This window comes from Lactuca virosa, chromosome 7 (genome assembly GCF_052849685.1).
Source record: "Lactuca virosa cultivar CGN04683 chromosome 7, Lactuca_virosa_CGN04683_v6, whole genome shotgun sequence".
In the NCBI taxonomy this organism is placed as follows: domain Eukaryota; kingdom Viridiplantae; phylum Streptophyta; class Magnoliopsida; order Asterales; family Asteraceae; genus Lactuca; species Lactuca virosa.
The window spans coordinates 225,717,780-225,724,917 of NC_136432.1; the positions used below are offsets into that span (position 1 = coordinate 225,717,780).

A 7,138-nucleotide genomic window follows, 5' to 3' on the forward strand; every position below is an offset into this window, starting at 1 on the left:
CATATGTTAATCTAAGTAAAAAAGTACCAAATTAGAAAACTTGAGGTCGTTTGTTGAAAGAAATAAAAGCTCTGATGTCCTTAACATATCAAATGTTGACTGTTTTAGAAACTTAGCAATTGGTAAGGAAGGTAAACATTAAGATTAGGAGGATAATTTTGGTTGATTTTAACTATTAATTTTGTTTCAGAAATGATGGACACGGTGAAAAAGGTAGCAAAGTTGCATATTGAATTGACTATTGAGGAGAGGAATATGTTCTCAGTTGGATACAAGAATATTCTTGGTGGGATCACGAAGGGCATCATGGAGGATTTTACCTTCAATTGAGAAAAAAGAGGAATCCAAAGGCAATAAAGTGAGTGTTAAAAGGATTAAGGAATACAGACAGGAGGTGGAAACAGAGTTTTCCAACGTTTATGGTGATATCATGACTATGATTGATGAGCATCTCATTCCATCTTCATCTGTTGGACAATCCACTATTTTTTACTACAAAATGTAAGTATATTAGATTATGTATATAACAATTATGACAAAAAGTCCAGAACATCATTCTCGATATGATTTTATTTATGGGATTTTATTATGGTATGCAGGAAAGGAGACTACTATAGGTATCCTGTAGAGTTCAAGTATGGTAATGATAAAAAAGTGGCACCTGATCAGTCAAGTCGCTGGAGGCTTTTCAAGTAATTTGCTTTTTATTTTTAAAATTCTTGATGAGTTTTAGATTTTTTGATAAATAACATATTGACTTATTTAACCCCAGTTGGCATCTACTGTTGTAGACGAATTTATCTCCTACTCATCCTATCTAATTGGGTTTGGCTTTGAACTTTTATGTTTTCTATTATGAGCTTATGAATTCTCCTGAAAGGTAATGTCGGATTTTCATTAAAGTTGTTGATAATTTTTTAAACAAAAGAAAAAACTAAAATGTTGTTTTATTAAATGTTGGTGTTGTTAGAGCATGCCACCTGGCGAAACTATCATTTGACGAAGCTATATCAGAGCTTGACTCCTTGAGTGAGGAATCATACAAAGATAGCACTTTAATTATGTAGTTAGTGGATGGATTGCTGATGGGATTGGATGTCAAAGGTCATTCCAAATTTGTTCCATACCAGTGATAATCGATGCTTCAGTGAGGTAGGTGTATATATTATTTATGCTCTTAAGCTTCTTAATATAATTTTATAGTGTTGGCATTCCTAATAATATCAAAACTATGACTTGTAGTGCCACAACAGATGGACTTGGATGTATGATTTTTGGAAGGCTTCTTGTGTGAACAACAATGGGTGATTTCTCTCCCGTTGCAGCTTTATACATTATAGAGGTACGAAAGTTAATAAAATTCTTTTATGTGTTTTTTTATTGACCTTTTATTATCAAAAGTTAGGTTTCACCAACTTTTGTGTGAGGCACTTATAGGAGCTTCACTCAGATTGCAACATGTCTTGGACTTATAGCTTATTTCTTCATTGGAATCCATGCAAAAGATGTGCCTCGTTGGTAGGAAACGTGATGCATGCTTATAATCACTTATACATTTTGATTAGTCACGTGGATTTGTAATAATTCATATGTGATTCACATGTAAATTACACATGAATCACATATGAATTACATGTGATTCACATGTAAATCACAATTGAAACACATATGAAGTACATGTGTTTAACCTATAAATCACATGTAATTCAATATGAATTACATGTGATTCACATGTAATTAACATGTAATTCATATGAATTAAATGTGATTCACATGTAATTCACATATGAAACATATATGATTCACATGTAAATCATAAGTGAATCACATATGAATTACATGTGATTCACATGTAAATTACAAGTGAATCACATATGAATAACGTCTATATGCATACATGCCTTTTGTGTGAGTGTTCTTCATTAATTTTTTTAAAGATATTTTCTTGTGAATTTCTCATTTCAATGTTAAAAGATACAATCACATGTGAATATTGCATTATGTAATCACATGTGAATCTTACATTATATAATCAAATGTTAATCTTACATGATATATACATATGCATTTTTGTGATTTTTTTTGCATTTATTCATTTTTTTTATTTTTCTTTTAGATGTGGATGAATTTGTGGAAAATATTGAAGACGTGAAAATGATAAAAGGAAGAAAATATGAAAATCTTGACACGAAGACATGAAAATGCTATGAAATTTTGTAGCATTTTTTTTTGTTTTTTTTCATTTTATTTTGTATCGAATAAAATACTTGTACTACTATGTTTATAGATTAGTAATAAAAATGCGTTTTTTTATGATTTAGTTATGAATATTGTAGTAGAAGAGATATGCATATATGCACTTGAAAAAATATGCATATATACACCTAAAAACTTGATTTTTCTGGTTAAAAAAATTATAGTTTTTTTAATAAATATTCATTTTTTTTAGTTTACTGATTTTTAAAAATTTGCTGTTTTTAAAAAACAATAAATTTTTTTATTTTTTTAAAAATTCATGTTTTCTAAAAAATGTAAAAAATCTGCATTTTTTTTTAAAATAAAAAATTATTATTTTTTTAAGAAAATTCGTAAGTTTAATTTATTATGTTAATTTTTAGACATTTTTATTAATATTTTTAATAACACAAAAAATTAAACATTAAATGAAATTGGTAAGATGACGATTATGGCCTAAATTAGTTAATATTGATCTAACGTTCCGCCTTTAGTTCTCGAGTTCTCAGGAAATTATGACTTCTCAACGGATCTCACCGTTATATATATATATATATATATATATATATATATATATATATATATATATATATATATATATATATATATATATGTGTGTCCACGCAAAGTGGCGACGATAAATAATTCTTTGGGAAAATAGTTTTGTTATGGGGAAATAGTTAATATATTTTACTATTAGTTAATATGTAATAAAAAGAATTACCACTTTTAAATAAAATATATATGTTTAGACTTTATATTTATATTGTTTGATTATACAGTTGATGTAAATTAATTAATATCAGTGTCTAGTGTAAAAAATGTAAATTACTTTATATACCTAAATTTAATATTTTAAAATTGTCATTTTGCTCCAAAAAAAATTTTTAATAACCTTCTTTAATTCATGTCTTCAAACTTTTGGTAAATATTAATGATTTATTTATGCATAATTGATTTGTACAAAAAGCTTTGTATCTTATACCTCTTAAATTTGAAGATGTAAATTATATATATATATATATATATATATCATTTACGGTAATTATAAAAATATTAGAAAGTACATGAATTATGTGTTAACTCTAGGGACAATTTGGTAATTTGAATGTCTTGACTTATACTCTTTTAGTTTTGCGAAACGCTATATGGATAATTTCGTGAGTTCTATCCGGTCCACTCCAATGTTCAATCCACTTCGGTCCCGTTCCATCAAGTACCATATACCAAACGCTACCATATTGATTTTTTTATCTCTATCCATAATCATGTTTTACTAGAAGTCACAAGTGGCATAAAAATATTTTAAGATAGTAAGTGATGTTTAAAATGATATAACTTATTTAGTATATAGTGATATTTTGTTGGTGAGATGTTAAGTTCATGATGAATAAACCAAATTTTGTCCATTACAGGCAGAACAATGATGTTTAATATGATCTATAAGAATCACTATGGAGATTGGCAACCAATAACTACCCTCAAACGTGCTTTGCTTTTACTATATTTGCCTACAATACCTATTATCATTGGGACCATTGGTCTTTTTCTTATTAAACAATAGTTATGTTACTTGTATAAAAAAATCTTGTATCTTTAATTCTAATTTACGGAACTGTCTCAACTATAATTATCCACAATAATTCTATAAAAACTCTTATATCTTGAGTATTAATATAGTAACTGCCGCCGTTACATATATAGAAGAGTTAATAAAGGGCTTTTAGCCCAATGATATTCGGTGTTGTCCTCCCTCTTTGAAGTTGAGGGTTTAAGCCTCGTCGTTGATATAAATGAAATTAATGAGTAGTTTAGGAGTATATTAGATTTGAAGTTTAAAAAAAAACATATACAAACCAGTTGAATGCAGAAAATAGTTGTTGGTTTGGATTTGAACAATTGTTGTATGTTTTGAATTTTAATTTCAACTTTATTTGGATTCTTTGCATTGCATACATCGGTAGCCAGCTACATGATGGTGGTTGTGTATATAGGAGATGTTTAACAAAACTAACCGAAAGCTAGTAGCTAATAGATAGAAGCTGAAAATATAACTTTAATTATACACATGTGTTCAGCAAAAATAACTGTTAGTTTCTAAAGATTTGAAATTACATAAAACCAAAAGTTAAAAGCTTCAAAAAACTACGTGATGTAACTTTTAGATTAACAACTTTTTCTTTAAAAAGAAAATAGATAATAGCTCCTACTGACGAAGTTTTTCTTTTTAACTTCTTTTTGAAAGATAAAAGCTTAAATCTCTCAAAATCTCTATAAAACTTTGTACCGAACAACCCCAGACATTAAGGGCAAAGCTACCATATACTAATGTGGGTCCGAGGACCCACCTAATTTCTTAATTTTATTTAGTATTTAGAGTAAATTACAAGAATAGTCCTTGTAGTTTGCAATAATCTACGTGATTGGTCTGTAATTCTTTTTCTTAACTAGGATGGTCCCTAAAATGAGATTTTGTTGTGCGTTTGGTCCATGCCACACCTAAAAAGACTATATTACCCTTTTTACTTCTTTATCCATTTTTTAATTATTTATTTATTAAAAAATATTATTAAAAAAATGTCCCATCCCTTACCTTCACCCTTCCCATCATCTCTTAATCATCATGACTGGCCAATTCATCTGCTACCACCACCTCACAGTGCTTCCTACCTCTTCCCCTCTCCTACCTTCGCTGCAAAGCTCTCTCCTCCATTAAAACCGCCACCTTCTTCACCCTCAATCGAGAAGAAAGGGTGATACCGGACCGTTACTTAAGGCTCCACACGCTGCTAAATCCCTACATCGAAGGTTGTGTTAACGACCCACCACTGCTGCTTGGACTGCTGTCGACCTCTAGACAAGCGTTGGTGGTGTTAGGGTTCCACCAACGCTTCAGATGATGGCCCACACACCGATCTATTTGTTTCCCTTTAATTTCTTTCTTTGCCATTATAGATGTGTATTATGATCGAATCAAACAAAAGTTGAAGCCCTAAAATCATAGGATTAAATATATGTCTCCTAACTTTCTTGCTTCACTTTCGATGAACATTGCTATCACCAAAACACCACAAAAACTCCCCAAATCTTACCTTACGATGGCCACCATCCACCATTCATTCCTATTGCAAAATTTGAATTTTGTGTTTTAGAAATCCTATCGAAACCCTAGCACACTCTTTCCAAAAGAAATTCCCCTTTCTCAACCGTACTCTCTCATCGAAACCCTAATCGGTCAACTATTATTTACCGCTTACACCGTTTACTGTTTCCATTGAACTGTGTAAAACCCGATCTTAAGTATCAATCGAAATCACTACAGTTGGTGCGGAATCCCAATCTAATGATTAACCCAAAAATAGTTATTATGAATTAAGAACACAATTATCAATCTTCAATGCACATTATATTGATAATATTCTAGTACATAAGATTATCAATTGCTCTCGGTTCTCTCTTTCTCTCTAAACTCGATCTCAGCTTCTTAGAATGACCAACCCTTCTCACGGCTGAAGCAATAATATATATATATATATATATATATATATATATATATATATATATATATATATATATATATATATATATATATATATATAGACCTAATTACAACGGCCTAGCCCAAAACCCAACCGAAATCCTCATGAAGCCCACCGAAATCACATGGTGTTTTCGGTCCTAGACGGAGAACTCTAAAAGGTATCAAAAGTAAAGTATAAACCACAAATTATGTCCTAACAATCTCCCCCTGGGTTTATAGCTTTCTTTTCTTTTCAATCATCTCGTTGTTCTTGACTTCAGCTTTTATCTTCGATTTCTTCACAACTTCAAGATCAACATATGAATTTCTACATGAATGACTTCATCTTGAACAGTTGGAATTCCTTTAAAGTTTTACATTGAACGAACATTGGGTAAAAAGGCTTCTTGTAAAGGCTCTTGAAAATCAGCACTATCAGCTTTGAAATACTTCATATATAATTAAATAGAGACCGATTCTTTTGGATCACTTCAGCAGGTTCATAAATAGCAGCAAATTGATGAAGGAGGCTTCAATACAATTCGTCACATAACTTCAAATACAACTTCACCTTGCTTCTGGGGTTGAAAGATTGAGTGTTGAAAAAGAATCTTCACTTCTAGTTCCTTCGAATGAATGTTCTTTAACAATCACATATGTGTCTTGAAAAGTAACCATGAATAAAAAAACCCTGTGTATCATAGAGTCATAAATACCCTTCTCACCACAGTTGTTCAAGGACCTAGCCTTGGCTCAAATGGAGACTACTCGCAGTATCTATGTGAATACGGAGGAACGCACTGCGATTTGTTGAGTATCGGAGAACTACTCATGGCTATTTTTTATTATAGCCCCTGCATATCCTTGATCAAAGATCTCAATACAAATTTTCAAGTTAATAAGTTAACTTGGCCCTTGGCGAGACGTTCAATGGTTTCTAAATCTCAGCTGAGTGTACCATTCTAGTGCCAGTGAGAGTTAATTAGGAATAACTCACAAAACCATCCTGTGAAAAAAATATATGAAGACATATTTCCACAGTTTAGCATGACACAAGGTCAGGGCCCTTTGGAGGGACGTTCAACGATAATCGTGCCTTGCGAGGTGCATCGCCCAAGTGCCAATAATCATTAATTCCTTACCTGTGGAGAACATATCCGAGAATACATTTGAGTCTCCGTAGTTTTGCAGGACACAAAGAATGTCAAGACCCTAGGCGGGATGTTCAGCGATATCTATTTCCTGGATGGGTGAATCGCTCTGGTACCATGACAGTTCTTAGGTAAAGATAACTGACAAGACCAATTTGACAATCTGTACAGTTTCACACTTTCAATTCGTTAGATACGACAGTTCTTAGAAAGATACTGTCTAACTGACAGT

The 7,138-nt window shown here is 31.1% G+C and overlaps 1 pseudogene across 1 annotated transcript; it reads left to right on the forward strand.

The window, feature by feature from the left end:
- The first annotated feature begins 192 nt into the window (after positions 1-192).
- LOC145124028 (14-3-3-like protein B) lies at positions 193-2,320 on the forward strand (annotated as a pseudogene). Its single transcript, XR_013715438.1, has 6 exons — positions 193-501; positions 600-692; positions 773-880; positions 971-1,152; positions 1,243-1,518; positions 2,117-2,320. The product of XR_013715438.1 is annotated as a 14-3-3-like protein B (transcript).
- Positions 2,321-7,138: the final 4,818 nt, after the last annotated feature.